The sequence below is a fragment of the Zootoca vivipara genome, chromosome 4 (assembly GCF_963506605.1).
Source record: "Zootoca vivipara chromosome 4, rZooViv1.1, whole genome shotgun sequence".
Taxonomy (NCBI): Eukaryota; Metazoa; Chordata; class Lepidosauria; order Squamata; family Lacertidae; genus Zootoca; species Zootoca vivipara.
Window position 1 is genome coordinate 92,726,591 of NC_083279.1, and position 21,846 is coordinate 92,748,436.

At 46.1% G+C, this 21,846-nt stretch overlaps 1 protein-coding gene across 1 annotated transcript in view; it reads left to right on the forward strand.

Moving 5' to 3' along the window:
* The window catches only part of TENM4 (teneurin transmembrane protein 4), a 1,459,233-nt gene that overhangs the window by 665,305 nt on the left and 772,082 nt on the right, over positions 1-21,846 (forward strand). Inside the window, exon 4 of the mRNA XM_060274010.1 lies at positions 2,112-2,206. The gene's annotated coding sequence lies outside the window, so the exon portion shown is untranslated. The remainder of the gene's footprint in view (positions 1-2,111; positions 2,207-21,846) is intronic.

The following is a 21,846-nucleotide window of genomic DNA, read 5'->3' on the forward strand; positions in this document are numbered from 1 at the left end:
GGAGGCAGCAGCAACTTCCAACGAGATCTCAAAGAACTCTTGCAAGATCTCACTGGAAGGCACCACACAACCCCCAGTAAGTGAAGCTTTGGTGGGGGTGGGATAGACCAACGGGGTGGCAAAACAGAAGGGCTCTGCAAATGTATACAAGTACAGTTGTGAAAACAGTTGCTATACATAAGAGCACAACCTTATGCTGTAAGTCACAAATGTCGTGACTTTGCAAATTGTGGAATCAAACATTAAAATTTACTGCATGTACTGCCCTGAAAGAGAATGTTTTGAAGATGATGTATAGATGGTATTTAACACCAGTAAAATTGGATAAGATGTTTAGGATGAGTAGCAAAACATGCTGGAAATGTAAAGAGAAGGATGGTGAATTGTATCATGTGTGGTGGACATGCGAAAAAATCAAAATATTTTGGGAAATGATATATAACGAACTGAAAAAGATTTTTAAATACACCTTCCCCCCCAAAAAAACAGAAGCTTTTTTATTAGGACTTATAGGACAAGAGATAGTGAAAGGAGATCAAGTATTATTTATGTATATGACAACTGCTGCTAGGACTTTGTTAGCCCAAAAATGGGAAATCCAGGAGTTACCGACGATTGAAGAGTGGCAGATGAAAATTATGGACTATGCGGAATTAGCAAAACTGACTAGCAGGATCCGAATAAAGTCAAAGTTCCAAAAGGATTGGAGTAAATTTGTGGTCTATATGGAGAAGAACTGTAGAAGTTTAAAGACACTTGCAGGATTGAAATAAATCCTACGAATTGACTTTAAGTAGAAGGAACAAAGGAACTGTGAGATAGGAATGGATAAGAAAACCAATTGGGGGGAAGGAGGGAAGTCAAAGCTCGGCAGAGCAAAGAAAATTGTAATAATTGATAAGATGTTAAGAAGAAGAAAAATTGTGTTCATTATGTTTATTATGTGTTGTTGTGTTTGTGGTTGTATGTTTTGTTTTTGTTTAAATGTGTTTAATTGGAAAATTTAATAAATTGTCTTTTTTAAAAAAAGTCGTGACTTAGCAGTAGAGTGCATACAATCATACCTTGGTTGACAAACGCCTTGCGACTCGAACTGTTTTGGCTCCCGAACGCCGCAAACCCGGGAGTGAGTGTTCCGGTTTGTGAACGTTCTTTGGAACCCAAACGTCCGTCATGGCTTCCGATTGTGTGCAGGAAGCTCCTGCAGCCAATTGGAAGCCGTGCCTTGGTTTTCAAACGTTTTCAGAAGTTGAACGGACTTCCAGAAAGAATTCCAGTCAAGAACCAAGGTACGACTGGATTCTGGAGGTAGAAGGCTTCAAGTTCAATCCCTGGAATATCTCAGTAGGGCAGGAAAAGAATTCTGTCTAAACCCTGGAGAGAGCTGCTTCCTCATAGACCAACTCTCCCCATCCTGGTGCCCTCCAGATGTTGTGGGACTACAACTCCCATCATCCTTGACGAGTGGGCATCAGGTTGGGGAAAGCTAGAGCAGATATTACGGACCAATGATAGACCAATGCCTGCGATTGATCCTCAGTCAAAAGAACTGCTCCCGCAGAGTTGCCACAGTGGCAGGTTCCTATGTTTCTAAGTACCCTTATGTAGTTGCATTTTTTAATCAGGGTTGTATATTTGGTGGGGGTGAGGTATGGAAGAAAATGCCCATTTTGCCACGAATATGTTCATCATCCTTTTAGGGTGGGCAACCCAGCTCATTGACCTCGTAATGGCAATTGGTTCACCATTGTCGAGGTCCAGTTGCAGAGTTTTTGCGGTGCTAGTTAATTAGTTTTTAATAGACACACATCCTGCAGATGGCAAGCACCACCTTAAAGAGGCATTCTTCTCTATAAAGGAGAGTGTAAGGAACATTAAAAAAAACTCCAGCAACACATCATCTAAAACCAAAGAAAATTGCCCCTCCCCTATGCTTTTTAGGACTGTTTTTCTCCTACGTGGGTGATATTTATCCTTGGACCAACTCACGGATTAAACTTGTATGGTTTCTTTAGCTGAATGCCATATATTAATTAATTAATTAATTGCAATATTCATATTGATTAATTAATGCACTCTTCTCCACACCCCACCCCAATCTCTCTTTTCAGGACTCTTGGTCACTGCATATAGATCCTGAAGGAATTAAACTTCTCCCAAAACTACAGGAAGGAAGATCCAGTCCATTGCTTAGCAAGCGCATTTGGTGAGTAAAAATCGCTAGAGTTCTTTGATACCTTAAAACCATGTTCGGGGGCGGATTACCTGATGGGGTAATACGTGTTTTTCTTCAAAATCAAATACTGTTTTGCATGTTTTGGATTTTTGTTCAGCACGCCCAACCTGTGCCAATGGCAGCGGCAATGTCCTGTCTCTAGGAAGAAAAGGTTTTCAATGGGCAGCCAAGTCCTATTTGAGTCGGAGAGTGCTTTGCAAGATAAGTGACACTGAAATGGTTTAGCTTCTTGTCTTTGTGGGCCGTGGCGTGCCGAGCGAGTGGTCTGGGCCTTGCTGGAGGGCTCCTCAGTGTGTACCTTTTACTGTAGGTACTATATTGCCGCTTGTCTGACGCCAAAGCGAGCTTGTGAGGCCATAAATGCCACTGCAGTTTTTATTTCTATCTGGTTAATGATACTCTGAGATCTTTAGAAAGGCTTTGGAAAGGACACCATAAAGTATGAAAGAAAGAGAGCTTTGTCCACGGGAAACGTAAGGCTCGGGGTTGTAAACCTTACGAATCCTGCTCAAAAGTACAATGTGACCTTCCTCTTATCACATCATTATTCTCTCCTTTTTCCATCCCCGGCCTGAATAGCTTGGACTTCTTAGATAACAATATTTGTTCCGTGGTGAAGCCTAGCTTTTGGACATCAAGAAATCAATGCTCTCCAAGGGGCAGCCAGACCATGGGAGTGGAGCCCAGTACAGCCCAGTACAGGGGCAGACGTTGGCTAGTTTGTAGCCTTGAGTAGTCTCTTAAGACAACCACTTTCTCTTTATATCAAGATGAACTTGATTTATTGTGTGGCTATTATCCTGTTGCTAATTGGAGGAGCTGGCTTCCTCCATTTGAATTAAAAAGTGTTTGGCTTCCAGTTTTTTTTTTTAAAAAAACCCAACATTACCCAACACCAGGAGGGTAAAATGTGTACTTGTCTGTCTGTCTGTCTGTCTGTTTGTGGTATGTGTAGCACAGCCTTCTCTTTGGTGGCCTTAGTATTATGGAGTGTATTTCCTAGCCCAAGTGTGCACTTTTTTTTTTTTGCATGGGAGCAGAAATGTAATGCCATTTGGGATTTATTTATTTTTCTAAATGTATATTCTATGTCATTTGCTTTATATTTGCCAGTCTTCCAGCCCTGTACCACGGTGGGGCTACTGTTATCCGTTGAACTCCCTCCGTTGTGTGCTTGACCGTATACTTGCCTGACTGTAAACCACTTTGGGTTTTGTTGCTAATTGGGATAGAAGCCTAATGAATGAAGTAGCACGAGGTCCAAAGCCTGTAGATCTCAGGATTCTGGAGAGGAGGAGACCATGGAAACATGTTGGTCAGTAGCATAGACTGAGGCAAGAGGTCCCATGAGGCTCGGGAAAGATGTGTTGGCTTAAATTCTCTCTGATATTCCCAGACAGCAATGTAGTGGGGTGGAATGAAAAAGCATTTGCCCCATGTGCAATCTGCTTGGGTCACAAAGTGTGTGCACCACAAGTCATGTAATATATGTTGTTGTTGTTGTTGTTGTTGTTGTTGTTGTTGTTGTTGTTGTTTAGTCGTTTAGTCATGTCCAACTCTTCGTGACCCCATGGACCATAGCACGCCAGGCACTCCTGTCTTGCACTGCCTCCCGCAGTTTGGTCAAACTCATGTTCGTAGCTTCGAGAACACTCGACCCTTCATGGATCAATGCCTTGTCGTGGCGAAGGGGCTTGAATAACTCAGAGAAGCTATGAGCTATGCCATGCAGGGCCACCCAAGATGGACAGGTCATAGTGGAGAGTTTTGACTAAACGTGATCCACCTGGAGAAGGAACTGGCAAGCCACTCCAGTATCCCTGCCAAGAAAACTCCATGGACAAAGACAACAGGCATGTAATATATAGTGACAGTTATTGCATCATTTAAGATTGTATTTATTGTTTTCCCTTTTTTATAAAAAGTAAGCAGATGTAAGGGGGGGAAGCATTGTTAGCTGGTATTAATAGGTATCTTCCATCAATTCTAATTTAAATGTATGAATTAATATAGACAGGCTGTATTATCAAAATGAGACTGATGATTATATGCTATGCATTCAAACATAGAAGAAAGCAGTGAGTTCTTCAGACTACTGAGTAGTGGATAGTGGGTGTTTACCCTTACAACGTTGCAGTATAAGGGAGAAATCCTCTGCACATGAAGCTGGCATAAAGGAAGCGTAAACTTACACCAGATCCGAACCCCGTTCAGAAGTGGGGTTGCTGCTACTCTGCCTAAGCCTTGTGGAAGGAAAACAAGCTTTTAAAATGCTATTCTATGCACTGGTGGAGAAAGGGGGGTGCGGGGGGTGCGGTCCGCCCAGGGTGTCATCCCTGGGGGGCGACATTGCTGCCCCACCCCCTGGGACACTCGCCACGCGTGGCTAGCCCCACCCCTGCACACAGCTAGCACCGCGCCGCTCCGGGTGCCGGAGAACCTAGCTCCACCTCTGGTTCTATACTACATTTCCAGGTCGCAAGACCAAGATGAATGGGCTTAAGATCCAGACTACTAAGTCCTCCTTCTCTGGTCCCATCCCCCACACCCCTAGAATGTCCCTGGTTTGAGATTTATGCTGAGCCACGATGGGCAAGTTATGCTGGTGTATTATTTCTTGAGCCAGGGTTGGGGACACTGACTGATCCAGGAATCGACCAGCTGAACAAGAGATCTGTTGCATTCTAAGCTGTTCATGCTGGTAGATCTTCCCCATGTGCCTTTGGAATTATAAGAGCTCGCATGACCCACTTTTGCTGCCCATCTGTTATCCCCCACATCATTGCCTGAACATTTGCAAATATCAATGATCCCCCCCCCCCCAATCCAAAGTTAATACGAACAACTTCTGACTGGAAAGAAGACCTCATTGCACATAGCTGCCTTGCAGTCTTTAAAGTTTTTCCTTTATATTTGGAATAAGCAGGCATTTCTAATTATGGAGACAATAGATAGGAGTCAAGCCATTAGGGACCCCAGACCTCACTGTCCTAAATCAATGGTATCCATGCCAGATTTGCGCATGGAGCCAATGTCACTGGCCAAGTTGATGAAAAGTGAGTGAAAAGCTTTTTGTGATTCTGACATTGGAAAGCACACAATCTTGTTACAGGGGCAAAGAACTTCAGCTCATGTTTTTTTAAAATTAAAAAAAAGTCTGAAGAGCATCTGAACAAATCAATAAAGAGAAAGAGAGGACACCAAATGTTGGGCTAATATTTTATTAACTAAAGATGGGTGAGTGGCTGAGACGTCCAGGTCTTTCATCAATTAACGTATTTATGTTTTATTGCCATTTATATACCACCCTTCATTCAAAGCCACAGAGCAGGTCATGGAAAAATGCCTTCACCCGAAAGGAAAGCAGTGGCCAACCCAATGATAAGAGAATGAACGATGCAAGGAGGGAGCTGCAGCCCAAGATAGGAAAAGAGGGGGGAAAGGGAACCAGTGTCCAGTTCTGGGCACCACAATTTAAGAAGGAAGTTTAAGAAAGGAGGGTGACCAAGAAGATTAAGGGTCTGGAAGCCAAGCTTTATGAGGAACGGTTGAAGGAATTGGGGATGCTTAGCCTGGATAAGAGAGGGACACAGGTGGCGCTGTGGGTTAAACCACAGGGCCTAGGGCTTGCTGATCAGAAGGTCGACGGTCAGCTCCTGCCAACCTAGCAGTTCGAAAGCACATCAAAGTGCAAGTAGATAAATAGGGACCACTACAGCGGGAAGGTAAATGGTGTTTCCGTGTGCTGCTCTGGTTTGCCAGAAGCGGCTTTGTCATGCTGGCCACATGACCCGGAAGCTGTACGTCGGCTCTCTCGACCAATAATGTGAGATGAGCGCACAACCCCAGAGTCGGTCACGACTGGACCTAATGGTCAGGGGTCCCTTTACCTTTACCTTACCTAGCCTGGATAAGAGGAGATTGAGATGAGTTATGATGGTCATTTTCAAATATCCGAAGGGCTGTCACGTGGAGCAAGCTTGTTTTCTCCTGCTCTGGTGGGTAGGACACGAACCAACGGAGTCAAGTTACAAGAAAGGAGATTCTGGCTAAACATCAGGAAGAACTTTTTGACAGAAAAGCTGTTAGAGTCTTGGTTGTTTGTTGTTTAGTCATTTAGTCATGTCCGACTCTTCGTGACCCCATGGACCAGAGCACGCCAGGCACTCCTGTCTTCCACTGCCTCCCGCAGTTTGGTCAGACTCATGCTCATAGCTTCGAGAACACTGTCCAACCATCTCGTCCTCTGCCGTCCCCTTCTCCTAGTGCCCTCCATCTTTCCCAACATCAATGGATAGGTTTGATCTTCTTGTAGTCCATGGGACTCTCAAGAGTCTCCTCCAGCACCATAATTCCAAAGCATCAAAAGATCATGTTGGAGTCTAACATTGCCAAAGAAAAGGTTGGGAACCACAATGTGTCTCACTCAGTGATGGGTTCCTAACACCACATCTGCGTCATACATTTAAAGCACTATCATACCACTGAAAATAGCCATGGTTTCCACCAAAGCATCCTGGAGACTGTTGGGAGACTCCTATTCCCTTTCACAGAGCAACAATTCTTAGAGCAGTTTAAAAATCAATCCCTCTCCCCAGGGAACTCTGGGAATTGGCCATCACTAGAGCAGAAAACACAATTTCAGCCATTCTCCCAATAGTCTGAACTTCCTAAGAAGCAGCCATTTGGATTCACATTTTGTCTCCTGACATTTCAAGGATGAATCCATGTTTTGGCAATGAAGGCATTTGGAATAGTTTTTTGCATAACAGTGTGTATTTTGCCAATTGCACATACTTCCTTTTAAAAAATAGTAGTAATTGGCTTTTCGGTTTTTATCATGTCGCCATTGGCTTAGGAAAGCAACTCTGGTTCGTGATCCAGTTTTTCTCTTCTGCATCAGTCAACATGCAGCATTTTATATTGGCTCGTGTGGTAATCCTGCTCATCTATGGCTTAGAAGACGTAATGGCCTAAATCTCTTAGGTTCCATTTTTAACACCTGCCAGGCTCCATCTTGGAGTGCATAAGAGGGCCAGCGTGGTGTAATGGTTAGGGTGTTGGACTAAGACCAGGGAGACCAGGGTTCAAATCCCCACTCAGACCTGAAGCTCACTGGCTTTATTAATAATAATAATAATAATAATAATAATAATAATAATAATAATTTCATTTCTACCCTGCTCACCTGAATGGGTTGCCCCAGTAGTCTACCTTACAGGTCCGTTTGAAGATAACATGACGAGGGGAAGTTGAGCTCTTTCAAGGAAAAAAAGTGGGATCTAAATTTAATAATGGTCATACAAATGAAGCCCCTGCCCTTCCCACTGGTTGGTGCTTTAAACTCGTCCTCCACAATTGGTCTGAGTCTCTTTCCCTGTGTATGACCCCTCGCAGGAGGAAAGCATCAACACTCTTCCAGCTCATCAGCATATAAGAAGAGCTTGCTGAATCAGGCCAATGGCCCATCTAGTCTAGCATCCTGTTCTCACAGAGCACAAAACCACTCTCCCCTCATAATTAGTGACTGTTAAAGGCAGAACATGGGCAGCATGGCGAGTAGCCATCAATCGTCTCCTCCTCCATGGGTTTTATCTTTTAAAGTCATCTACGTAAGTTAGTGGCCATCACAGCCTCCTGTGGGAGCGACTTCCATAGTTTAAACCAGGCTTCCTCAAACTCGCCCTCCAGATGTTTTGAGACTACAATTCCCATCATCCCTGACCACTGGTCCTGTTAGCTAGGGATCACGGGAGTTGTAGCCCAAAACATCTGGAGGGCCAAGTTTGAGGAAACCTGATTTAAACTATGTACTGCGTGAAGAAGCACTTTCTCTCCAGAGCTCCCTGGGAAAGGGGGATTGATTGTTAAACCACTCTGGGAGGTGAATAGGGGCCTCTGGGCAACTCTAAGTGCCCTTAACAAACTACAGTTCCCCGTGCCTATTTAAATAAGCCATGCCTTAAATAAGCCATGCCTATTTAAGGTGGTATTCTTTAGGGCAACCCAAGCAGATGGTATAAATAATAAAATTATTATTAGTGCTTTAAATGTATGGTGTAAATGAATTGCCACCAGCCATAGAAGAATGTTTTTATGAGGGTTTTTTGAGGTGTAGACTCCCCATAATTCCTGGATTTAGCAGAAATTAGAATTAATCAAGTTTTGATTAAACTCCGTCAAATGCTGAAACGCTAATTTAGTTTTTATGCCAACAACCCAAGCCAACTTGATGAAGCCACTCATGTGGGCCATTAAACAAAGGCCACTGAAGGCCACTGAAGGCCCATCAAGGAAACTATCAGAGGGCAAGACTGCCAGGCCAGGAGAGGAGTGTGATAGTGGGCAGGGAAAGAAAAGGTTGAAGATTTTGGTGCTGCATAACATAGCATGCCCTCCAACATTTCTCTGATGAAAATTGTTGTTGTTTAGTCGTTTAGTCGTGTCCGACTCTTCGTGACCCCATGGACCAGAGCACGCAAAGCCCCCATGGACCATAGCACTCCTGTCTTCCACTGCCTCCCGCAGTTTGGTCAAACTCATGTTCGTAGCTTCGAGAACACTGTCCAACCATCTCGTCCTCTGTCTTCCCCTTCTCCTAGTGCCCTCCATCTTTCCCAACATCAGGGTCTTTTCCAGGGAGTCTTCTCTTCTCATGAGGTGGCCAAAGTATTGGAGCCTCAGCTTCACAATCTGTCCTTCCAGTGAGCACTCAGGGCTGATTTCCTTCAGAATGGATAGGTTTGATCTTCTTGCAGTCCATGGGACTCTCAAGAGTCTCCTCCAGCACCATAATTCAAAAGCATCAATTCTTCGGCGATCAGCCTTCTTTATGGTCCAGCTCTCAGTTCCATACATGAAAATAGGGACATTCTATTCCGTACAGTCCAACGTTTCTCCAATGAAAATAGAGACTCCCCTCCAACATTTCTCTGGTGAAAACAGGGACGTCCTAAGGAAAAGTGGGATATTCCAGGATCGGAAATCAGAAATCTGTAAATTCGGGACTCTCCCTGGAAAATAGGGACATTTGGAAGGTCTGAATAGTGGCACTTTGTAAGAGGTATGAAAAGCAGGGGAGAAGTAGGGCTGTAACAAACAGGCAGGCAGCATGGTTGGTTCCTCTGTTTGTAGACTGAAGCCTGCCACTCCTAAGAGAGGAGGAAAGAATTATCTTGAGATGTGAATGCTAGAAACTCCTCCACTGTAGACTTAGGTTGAATGTATGTATAAATAGTTGTTGGCACCTGTCTGTTTCAGGAGATGGTGGAGGAATGTGCTTTGGGGGTTGAAGTCAAGCTGTCAGAAGGTTACAGCTCCTGCTGCGGCTGTAGAGACCGATATGCGAGAGGCATGTCTCATCTTACCTTCCAAGTCCCGGACTGCAGAATCCGGGACCGGCAGCCATGTGACACCGGAAGTTGCGTCGACGTAACTTCCGGTGTCGCTTTGCCCTTCTATGGGCACCAAAAATGGCCAGCGCCGACACCAGAAGTAGCATCTATGCACTTCCGGACATGCGTAGATGCGACTTTTGAAGCCGTCGGCGGCCATTTTTTGTGCCCATAGAAGGGCAAATCAGAAAGAAAAAAAAATGGCCACCAGCAGGAGAAAATAACGGAGAAAAACGGGAGACGAAGTGATACGGGGGGCCACCGGGAAAAGGTAAGTAAAAACGGGCTTTCCCGGGGAAACGGGGTACTTGGCAGCTATGTGTCTCATTGCAGCTGAGGCAGATGAAGGCATGTGGTTGAGTTGCTGCAGATGCACCATAGCTCCTCCCAGGGGTCATTCCTCTTCCAGTCACTGCTGTGGATGCATGACCTGTCTGTCTGTCTCCAGGCACTGTAAATAAGCCATATATCATAAAGACACTGCAGTCTCCACTCTGCCTAGTGTGCCCACGAACCCTCTATATCAGGCTTCCTCAGCCTCGGCCCTCCAGGTGTTTTTGGCCTACAACTCCCATGAGTTGTAGCAGGACCAGTGGTCAGGGATGTTGGGAATTGTAGTCTCAAAACATCTGGAGGGCCGAGGTTGAGGAAGCCTGCTCTATATGCACCCAAACCTCTGGAATCTCACACCGTTTGGAGATGGGAGTAGAGTGTAATAAAAGGATAGATGCAGCCCTGGACAGCACTGAATACTACTTGTCTCCGGCTAGCTCCAAGTTCACCAGCCGCTGGAATTCAGCTGGGATCTTTTTCTTTCTCCCTCCCTCTTTGCGAAATTTCTTTTGGTGGTTGCAAATATTCAGAGCCTCCTTCCGCAGGGCATGTTGATTAAGAGACGCGAGTCGAAAACTGGAGGGGCTGTGGATGCCTGGAACAAAGAAACAGACCAGGCTGCCTTTCAAGATTGAATGCGCTGACCCCCAGTGCCCTCCTGCATTTTTGTTTCAGGGCAGGTTAAACAATAATAAATATTGAACAAAGAACTCCTGACTGCATCTGGACTACTTTAAATAAATGAAGAGTCGAATATAACTGAGGGCAAGAGGCTGGAGGCCCCTGCCTCGCCTTGTTTGAATACGACATGCCAGGTTGTATATTTTAGAAGACTCCCAGTTCAAGGGTAAAGTGATTAATCCTGCATTTGCTGGAAGGGAGAGGGGCAAACTTTTTTTTTTTTGCCGCAGAGGTTTGGAAATACAGCTTCTGTCCAATAAATTTTGCATTCATCGTTGCTGTTGCCTGTCATTCAGAGGAGGGCAGCGAGACCTGCTGATTGATGGCCCCCATCAGTTCCTTGAAGACACCTGTGGCAGCGCGAGGCTCCCAATGCTTGATTTGTTTGGAATTTACCCTCTCCGCAGATTCTTCCGTCTGCAACAGCTGCGCTCGGGAGGAGCAGATCAGGTCGGCTTTGTCATTGCGCGCCCTGGAAATTGCTAACAAATGGAGCTGATTTCATTCCGTCCTCGCGTTGTTTACACTGAGCAGTAGGTGATAAAAAGTGTGCTTTGTGGCAGGCAAGTTGGAGGAGGAACAACTGAGCTCATAATGATGGATGTGCGTTAAAAGTAGCAAAGGGAGCACGGCTAGAATCTCTTCCAGCTTGACAGGGGATTGAAACTGAATAAATACCTGTCCTGTGCCACATAAAGGGCACAAGTCATATCAGAGAAAAGGGGGGAGGGCTGTGGCGCAGCGGTAGAACACCTGTCTTGCATCCACAAGGTCCCAGGTTTGATCCACAGTATCTCTGGATAGGGGTGGAAAGATCCATTGTCTGAAATCCCGGAGAGCCACTGTCGGTCAGTGTAGACCAGGGCTGTGGGACCTTTTTCGGCTGGTGGGCTTAGGTCATCTCCCTCCCTTCTGCACTGCTCTCTGAACACAGCAAGTGCTCTATGAACTTCTGAAAACAGCAGGTTTGGGGAGCAGCCCTGGGCTGTTTGCAAAAGGGCTTTCAAAAAGCCCTGCACTGCACCTTGCCTGTGCATTTCTGCTGGTGAGTGGAGGCTTCAATCCTGCTGGCTGCTGCCATCCACTTCACCAGCGAGTTTCCCACAAGGAATGTGCTCGCAAAGCAGACCCTGGCAGAATTGTGCTCTGCCTTCCCACCCTTCAGCTGATGTCACCCAGTGATGTCAGCTTGTGGCATAGCTGCCAAGTCTCCCGTATTCCCCGGGATACCCCCGTTTTTCTGGCTGTCCCCAGCCGAAAAAAACGGATTTTTTTTGTTTTCCCCTGGTTTATTCTGGTGCGGCGGCCATTTTGGAACTGGGCAGAGCATGCTCAGAAGCGACTTTTGATGCTGCTTTGCCCAGTTCCAAAATGGCTGCAGCATGACTTCTGGTGCGGTGGCCATTTTGGAACAGGGCAGAGCAGCATCAAAAGTCGCTTCTGAGCATGCTCCGCCCAGTTCCAAAATGGCGGCAGCGCTACTTCCGGTCTGCTACTTCTGGTCCAGTCCCTTATTTCTCAGGCCCGAACTGGGCAGCTATGGCTTGTGGACAGGTGTGCATGGTTTGGGTTGGTTTAGGCCAACTTCCTTTTCAACCTGGGCTAGATTACCTGCAGTGAAATTCAGTGGTGCTGGAGGTTTCAGGCCTCTCTCCGTGATGTAATTTTTTTTTTACTATTTTTTCTTTTCTCGGCTGCTTCAAACTGGGTTCGACTTCTAAACCTTTGCCAACATGTTTCAAGTGGTGCTACTTATCACTAAGAATCAAGCAGGAGCAATATAAAACGAAGAACTTTATTTAAGCAAGCTTGGATTCAATTCCTAACTCTCTCTGACCCTCCTGCTCTGTCTCGTTGTGCTCCTAGTAGTTGTCCCCTTAATCTGTTCCTTCCTTCTATAGCGCCAAGTTTCTCTTACTTCATTCCACATACATTGATACAACTTGGGTGCTGCTGATAGGCCAGGATTGACCCACGGGCCACCAGCAATGGTGTCGTCACTAGTGAGCAATACTTGATCTAAGGCAGTTTCCTGGGTTTCTACCAGAGCTAAGAACAGTGTGTCACCAAGGAAACTCTCCCTGCTGCTGCTGTCTCACTGGGGTACAGTCTCAAATAAATCCAGCCCATTGAGCATCAGTAAGAAAATCTAGTCTGTAGGACTGAAATCCAAAGGCTCCTCAAAAATTACTGGAGAAATGATGGGGGAAGGAGAGAGTGAGATTGGGAGGGGGATGCTGTGTACATTTCTCATCACTATACATCAGGAAGACTGCAGAGCTGGGAAAGGTGCAGAAAAAGGTACCCATTAGGATCAAGATGCTGAGCAACTCCCCTATGATAGAGGCATATAATGTGATGCACATTGTGGAGAAAGTGGTCCGGGAGATTATTCCCTCCCCCCCTCTCTCTTAACACTAGAGTTTAGGGACCTCCTCTGAAGCTGTACGGTGGGAAATTCAGGACAGGCAGAAAGAAGTACCAGTAGTTCATCAGACAGCACAGAATTATGCAATGGAACAAGATGTGAGAATGGCATAGCTGCCCAGTCTCCCGCTGAAAAATGTGCTCTTATAATTCCAAAGTGCCGCCCGATTTTCGGTGCCCAGACATGGGTAGCACGGCACCGAAAGTCGCTTCTACGCATGCGTAGAAGCAACTTCCGGTGCCACTCTGCCCGATTTCCGGTGCCCGATTTCCGGTGCCCAGACGTGGGCGGCGCAGCACCGGAAGTCGCTTCTATGCATGTCCGGACTACCCATGTCTGGGCACCGGAAATCAGGCGGCGCCAGCACCCAAAATGGAGCCTCACTGGCAGGTAGGAAATCCGGGGTATTTACGGGATTTTTTCCAATCCGGGCTGCATGCGGGAAATGGTTTAAAATACGGGGGTTTCCCGCGAAAAACGGGAGACTTGGCAGCTATGGAGAATGGTCACCAAACTTGTTTTAAAAAGGGGGTCGGAAAAATTCATAGAAGCGTAGAATTGTAGTGTTGGAAGGGATCCCAAGGGTCATATAGTCCAGTCTCCTGCAGGATGCCATCCTGAACGATGAGGATATCTTATATGGTTGTGATGGCCATATAAGAGTATAAGCTCAATGACAGGGCACCTGATTTGCATGGAGAAGGTCCCTGGCTCAATCTCTGGCATCTCACTGCCTGAAAAGCCAGAGAGTCGCTGCCAGTCAGTGACGACAGTACTGAGCTAGATGGACCAATGGTGTGATTCTGAATAAGGCAACATCCTGTGTTTCTTTGTTAGACAGGTGCCATGCCTGTTGTCCTTTTGGTGCCTTCAGAAGACCCTCCTCTTCCAACAAGTCTTTGACGTCGAGATCTTTCCCAGTGGGTCCATGTTCTGTAGAACGGAGCTGGATATAGTCTTGTGTGTTGCAATATACTCCTCACCAAAGGACAGACCCCCCTCTCTTTTTCAATGAATATAGGACAGGTTGTGGGGGCATTCCAGCCACCACCCATAGCATGAGATTCAGTGTGTTTATAAAGGATTGCAACAATATCCCCATTTCCGTTTGTAAAGCGTCGGAGAGCAGAGTGGAAGTCTCAGCTACCCAAACCTCAGAAGCATATTATGGAACATAAAACTACCTCAGCGGAGGTGCAAATTGGAAATAAAAGATGATGCGGATCTCGTTAAGAAAAGGAAAAGCGTGGCGCCAGGCGAGTGGGGTCAAACCACTGGGAGTCCTTAGAGGGGACATTCTCCCTCACTAACCTGTTTGAGTTCATTGCGGAAGTTCATAAAAAGAGCAGCTAAAGGTGACCCAGTGGATATAATTTGCTTGGGTTTCTGGAAAGCCTTTGGTGGGGCATCTCATAAAACAGTATTAAGGAAACTAAATCTCCCACAAGGTAAGGAGCAAAGTCTTGCTTTTGATTTATAGATTGGGTTAGTGGCAGATGATAGGATGGAAGGAATAAGCAGCATCTCCACACCAGCCCAAGGGTCAAGGCGAAGGGAGTGTTTTGCTGACTAATGAATTGGAGGAGAACATAAACGTCGAGTTAAATGGTGGTTGTCAAATGGCACGTGCAAACTGGCAGTGGTGCTCAAACTTGGTTGCAGTGCGGACTGCTATTGTGATTTCTTTCTGCTTTGCGGACCTTGGGTCAGGATTAGCTGGGAGCTGAACTGGGAGGATAAGGCTACTAGTTATGATGCCTAAGCCCTGCCTCTAAAAATGGAGGCAGCAATGCTTCTGAATTCCAGTTGCTGGAAACCAAAGGACAGGTCCGGTTCTAGGTGTAGTCCCGGTGGCGCGGGGCTGGCAGGGGGGCGCTGCACAGCGAAGCCGCGCGGAAGCCATGCTGCGCACTGCGAGGGCGGGGGCGCTGGAGCGATCTCCACGCCTCAGCGCCAGGGCGCCTGACCTGCTTGAGACGGCCCTGCCAAAGGAGGAGAGACAGCTCCTGAGTTCAAGTCCTGCTTGTGAGTTTTCCACAGGCTGGCCACTGAGAGAACTGGATGCTGGAATAGATGGGCAGAAGACTTATTACCGTATGTGTCAGAAGGCGTAGGAAAAAACCAGAAAAATGGGAGGGGGCAGTTTTTTCCCTGTTTCCCCTTTATTTTTCCCCTGAAAAATTGGGAGAAAAACACATTTTGATATAGTTTGAATATTCCACAAACTCCCCCCCCCCCATTTTTTTATGGGAAAAAAACGGCTTTGGGGGAAAAAACAGAAAAAACTGGTTTTTTCCTCTCTTTTTTCGGGGGGGGGGGGGGGTCAGGCCTTCCCATCTCTACGGGAATCTGATCCCCCACAGTAGGCTGCCAGGAAGAGATAAACAAGGAGAGTTCTTACCAAAGTCTTTTATTCAATATTTACAGAGAGAGGCTTAGAAAAGCTGCCTCTTGCAGTAATGGCATTGCTCCGAGTGAAACCCCACACCCTCTATCTCTCCCATTATACGCCATCCCTATGGCGGCTGATCTGTGCCTTCTGCCTCTGAGCTCTCTGCTCTCCTACTTTCAATGCTTGCCAGGTTCTGGGAGGGGGGGTGGTCTGCCATGCTTTCTAAAGACACTGAGTCTGTCAGCTTCTCTGCCCTGATACTACTACTTCTTCCTGTTCCTCTCCCATTATTTCCCAGTTTTTCCCTTCTTCAGCCTCTGGGCGATGACCTCCCCCCAACCACTGTTGTAAATCTATACCAGGCATAGGCAAACGTCAGCCCTCCAGATGTTTTGGGCTACAATCCCCATAATCCCTGGCCACTGGTCCTGTTAGGTAGGGATGATGGGAGTTGTAGTCCCAAAACATCTGGAGGGCCGAAGTTTGCCTATGCCTGATCTATACTGTCTTCCTCTTCTCTGGAAGGTTCAGGAGGAGGAGGAGGAGGCAGTCTCCAGCATTCCTTGTCCGCTGTCCAGTCCCTGACATTATGTCCTTAGGAGCACACTGTCTTCCCAGCCCCCAGTGCTCCCGAAGCAGTTCAGGGGTTCCTCATGGCTATCTTGCTATCTGGGGGTCTATATTTCTCTTGGCCCAAGCCATCTCTACATCCTCTAGATGTAGATTTTTCAGACAGCTCCTGCCAGTCGGTGGACAATACTGAGCAAGATGGGCCAGTGGTCTTGAGTCTGTTTAAGGCAACTTCCTGTATTCCTAAGATTCACTGCACCTTTGCATTTGCTGAGGTACAAAATATATATATATATGAAAGGAGGCCTTTCAGATGTTCCTGGACTACAACCTCCATCATCCCTGTCCACTGGCCATGCTTCCAAGGGCTGATGGGAACTGGAGTTCATCAACAATTCTAGGATTCTATGATTCTAACATCAAGAGGGCCATATGTTCCCCACCCCCATTCTAAAATGTGGTGTTCCTTTTTTTCTTGAGGGTAGAGGATGCCTCATTTCATGTTCACTTCATAAGAGCATCAAACTGCAATGAAAACAATTACACATGGAAAAGCTTGCATTGTAGATATTAAGCAAACCTGAGAAGCAAGTGTCGCATTCTGTTTTTAGACCCAAAACCCCATGCAGAGTTTTAACCTTTTATGCAGATGGCATAAAAATAATTCATTATAACGCAGCCAGTTAGCTCGGAGGGAAAATGGAATAAAGCATTGCAGAGGGGGAGAAACAGTAGCTGGGCATTAGCTGCGCAGTCTTGCTGGCTTTCTTTTATTTCCCTTTTCAATTAGAATACAAAAGGCATATTAATTAAATGGGCTCCTATCAGATTGACTTGGCACCCGGAGAATCTAGCTGCTTTGCACCAGTTTTGCATGTGCGACTCTCTTAGAAATAGAATAAAATAAAGTAGAAATTACTAACTGGGGAAAAGAAAGCAGTTGATTCAGACCTCAGATGTGGTTGGACTCCAACTCCCATCAGCCCCTGCCAGAGTTGCCAATGACCAGGGATGGTGGGCATTGTGGTACAACATTCATTCAAAGTGCTACAGGTTTCTAAAATCCCAACTCTACTTTTCCTTACTGTCTCCTTGTGAAACATGGACCACTTATAAACACCATCTCCAACTCCTCGAAAGATTCCACCAACGGTGTCTCCAAAAAATTTTACACATCACTTGGGAAGACAGGCAAACTATCTGTGTTACTGGAAGAAGCAAAGATCACCAGTGTTGAAGCAATGGTTCTTCAACATCAGTTTCGTTGGATTGGTCATGATGTGTGGATGCCTGATAATCGTCTTCCAAAGCAACTACTCTATTCTGAACTCAAAAATGGAAAGTGTAATGCTGGTGGTCAACAAAAGAGGTTTAAAGAGACTCTCAAGGCAAATCTTTAAAAATGTAGTATTGTTGTTGTTTAGTCGTTTAGTTGTGTCCGACTCTTCGTGACCCTATGGACCATAGCAGGCCAGGCACTTCTGTCTTCCACTACCTCCCGCAGTTTGGTCAAACTCATGTTCGTAGCTTCGAGAACACTGTCCAACCATCTCGTCCTCTGTCGTCCCCTTCTCCTAGTGCCCTCCATCTTTCCCAACATCAGGGTCTTTTCCAGGGAGTCTTCTCTTCTCATGAGGTGGCCAAAGTATTGGAGCCTCAGCTTCACGATCTGTCCTTCCAGTGAGCACTCAGGGCTGATTTCCTTCATGGATCAATGCCTTGTCGTGGCGAAGGGGCTTGAATAACTCAGAGAAGCTATGTGCTATGCCATGCAGGGCCACCCAAGATGGACAGGTCATAGTGGAGAGTTTTGACTAAACATGATCCACCTGGAGAAGGAACTGGCAAGCCACTCCAGTATCCCTGCCAAGAAAACTCCATGGACAAAGACAGCAGTAGCACCTTAGAGACCAACTAAGTTTGTCATTGGTATGAGCTTTCGTGTGCATGCGCGGGTGGCACTGTGGGTTAAACCACAGAGCTTAGGGCTTGCCGATCAGAAGGTTGGCGGTTCGAATCCCCACAACAGGGTGAGCTCCCATTGTTCGGTCCCTGCTTCTGCCAACCTAACAGTTCGAAAGCCCGGCAAAGTGCAAGTAAATAAATAGGTACCGCTCCAGCGGGAAGGTAAACGGCGTTTCTGTGAGCTGCTCTGGTTCGCCAGAAGCGGTTTAGTCATGCTGGCCACATGCCCCAGAAACTGTACGCCGGCTCCTTGGCCAGTAAAGCGAGATGAGCGCTGCAACCCCAGAGTCGTCCGGGACTGGTCCTAATTGTCACAGTGGCCTGGGTGGGCTACTTCAGAGTAACGACTCCACACAGCTCTGCATTTTATTCTTTTATTGGTGCTGTGTATTTACAGTGCTAAAGGCAGTGCTATTTACAGAGATTGACACATCTTATCCGTCTTCTTCAGAACCTCCGAATGGAGGTTGGCGCGTTCTCCTCCAGCATAAAAGCTTGGGGAGACCCAGCCTCTTCCCACGACGTTTCTTGCGCAATTCCGGAGTCGGTGGGATTGGCCTTCCCCCCTTGCTCCCCCCTTCCTGTCCCACCTTGGGCAGTGGCTCTGCTACCTTACCTGAGCCTCGGACACCACTTCCTGCTTCTCCACTTGAGTCGGAACTCTCCCTGCTTTCCCCAGCGCTCGGAGATGGGCTGGAGCTCAAGATGGGAGGGACCTCCCGATATCCCCTGTCCCTCACACTAATGGTCAGGGGTCCCTTTACCTTTAAGGTGCTACTGGAAGGACTTCTCTCTTTTTTGTCTTAAAGATAGAGCCTTACATGACTTGACAATCTTCAGAGATGTCTCCTATTTTTTTTTTTTTTTTTTTTGCTTCCCCAGGATTTGTAGCCCAATTGATTGGTTGGGTCAAAAGGGAACACCCGACAGATTTCAGGACCATGGCTTGGTTGGGATTGGGGTTTCCAGCTTCTCTTTCGACCAACTGAATTTGCATTCAGATTTTCTCAAAGCTCCAGTTGCTTGATTTGTGAATATGCAGATTGCGTGCTTGGTATTTGTGATGAATTTGTAAATTCGCTCTTTGGTATATGCAGATTAACTGGTAATTCATAGATCCTTGGTTCCTTATTAAAATGTATACATGAAGCCCATGATTTGCAGTTTGTATGTTTTGCTCCTGCTTTGTTTACATTCAATGCCACCTACTTTTTATTTTTTATTCTTTGCACAATGGGGGAAAAATTGTTTGCAATTCCGCTTTCTCAAAGGAATGTTAGAAAAGGCCTTTAGCTGGATCAGGCCAATGACCCACCTGGTCCAGCAAGGCTCTCACAGTGGCTAATCAGATGCCTCTGGGAAGCCCAGAGGCAGAACCTAAGAGCAACAGCATCTCTCCCCTCCTGAGGTTTCCAGCAACTGCCATTCATAGAATCACAGAACTTTAGAGTTGCAAGGTATCCCAAAGGTCATCTAGTCCAACCCCCTGCAATGCAAGGATTTCATACATGACTGACAGATTGCCAACCAACCTCTGCTTAAAACCCCCAAGGAAGGAGAGTCCACAATCTCCCGAGGGAGACCATTCCACTGTCTTGGACAGCTCTTGCTGTCAGAAAGTTCCTCCTGATGTTGATTCGGAATCTCTTTTCTTGTAACTTGAACCCATTGGTTGGGGCCCTACCCTCCAGAGCAGGGGAAAACAAGCTTGCTCCATCCTCCATCTGAAAAATCTTTAGATATTTGAAGATGGCTATTATATCTTGGATGATGGGCTTGAGGGCATCCTGAGCAAGTTTGCAGACGACACCAAATTGGGAGGGGTGGCTAATACCCCAGAGGACAGGATCACACTTCAAAATGACCTTAACAGATTAGACAACTGGGCCAAAGCAAACAAGATGAATTTCAATAAAAAACAGCAACAATAATTTAACAGCGCTTCACAGGAAGTGATTCATGAATGGAAATAAATAAAAAATGAATGAATGAGTCTAACAAATGACTCCCATTTCAGCTATCCTTTTTGAATTATGTTTCTTTCCAGTGGAATTGGGGGGCGGGGCAGCGCAGGGTCTCCCAGAAAGCTGACATTTGTACATATCACAATCAAGGAATTAAAATGCTCGGTTCAGAGTTTTTAGTTCGGTGATTTTTACCTAGCACTTAAATCGCCTTAAGCAATAACCATACTCTGTATGTGTATATGTGTGTGTGTGTGAGAGAGAAAGTGGGTGTGTTACTTGTGTTTAACTCTTATTTATACTGGTGGAAAAGAGGGGAGAATGGGTGAGCTATGTTTGCTGGCTCAGCAGGTGAATGGGCCAACTTATAGATTGTCATGCGCTTGAGCATGAGTGAACTTATGTGAAAGTAAGCAATGCACTATCACCCACCCACCCCCAGGGATCAGTGAATCTCTCAGTGCTGTTTTCTCATTTCCCCAAAGTTCAATTCTCCACATTTCCACATAAGTTTGCAGTTTATTAAAGAAAAAAACCACAGTGAAAATTTGCCAGCATTTTAGCACAAAACTTCTCCTAATGCGCATGTTTGCATGCAATTTCACCTAACACACATTTGTGCAAAGCAAATTTCCTAATATATGGCATGTTGTGTTATCATCACCAATATATGTGTAGGATATATTGGATATTGCAAAATTTTAGGCATGTGCATTTGGAAGAGTGGCTGTGTTTTGTTCCAGAAAATGTGAACTGGGTAACTTTGACTTTAAACACAAACTGAATCACACACACACACACACACACACATCCCTGTTCCCTCGATTTCCAACGTTCAGAGTTGTGTGCCGCTGTATATGTGGCCAAAATAGCAACAGCTCCATGCCGCAGGAAAGAATCAGCAGACATGAGGGAACCCTAATGCGTGTGGATATTCAAGCAAATCTTGGGGAGAGGGAAGTTGGGGGCAGGGGGTGACCCAAGAACAGGCCAATGAAAAATGAGCAGGCTCAGTGGTCACATAATGCTGGTGCGCTATTTGGGAAGGGATGGAAAAATGGGGGAGTGGAATGGAGTGAGCGGGACACTCCGTGCTGCAACATTTTGTTGTAGATCCCACTTGTAATAATCTTTACTGTCGCTGTTGAGAAACCCAATCCTCGCCCAATTATTTGATGGGATGCATCCAGTGTTGTGTGTTGTGAAATTGGCTCTCATGAAATCACAAATAGACCGAGGAATGGAAGCCCAGACTGGGTGAGGCAGCTTTAAGACTCCGACAGCAATGACAGTCAGATGCTCATAGGATACCTCCATAAAACTTTCAGGATATGTCTTTCTGGAAAGCTTTCAGTTGTTCAATCAAATCCCAATCATTGATTTTAATCTCCATCTGTTATATTTTATGTAAGGAAGGCCCGGATATGACAGGAGCCTCAACGTACTTGAACGCTCGGTAAAATTGTTACATATATATGCCTTGAGTTTTATCCTCGCTGCAGTCCTGCAAAAAGGCAGCGATGGAACTGGGTCATTCCATGCATCGTTGAACGAACTGCCGCTTAACCAAAGGAAAGGACGCCTGTGCTTAGGTTGAGATTCGCCGTGAAAAAGATCAGGCTCCAGATTGAACATTTCAGCTCTGTCAAATCTACATCCCAATCAGGGATCAGAACGTTTCACGGGTCCAGAACATTTCACTTCCTAAGGCAAAGGACGAGATGGTGTCCACAATTCCATGTGTGGAAGCTGGCCAATTGGATCTCATCTCAATGCTGGTGATGAGACAGCATCGTCCACCATACCTGAGGGCATCAGGCTAGTCCGAGGCAGCTGCCTCATTCTGCCCAATGGTAGGGCCAGCCGTGGAGAGAGGAGTGGGG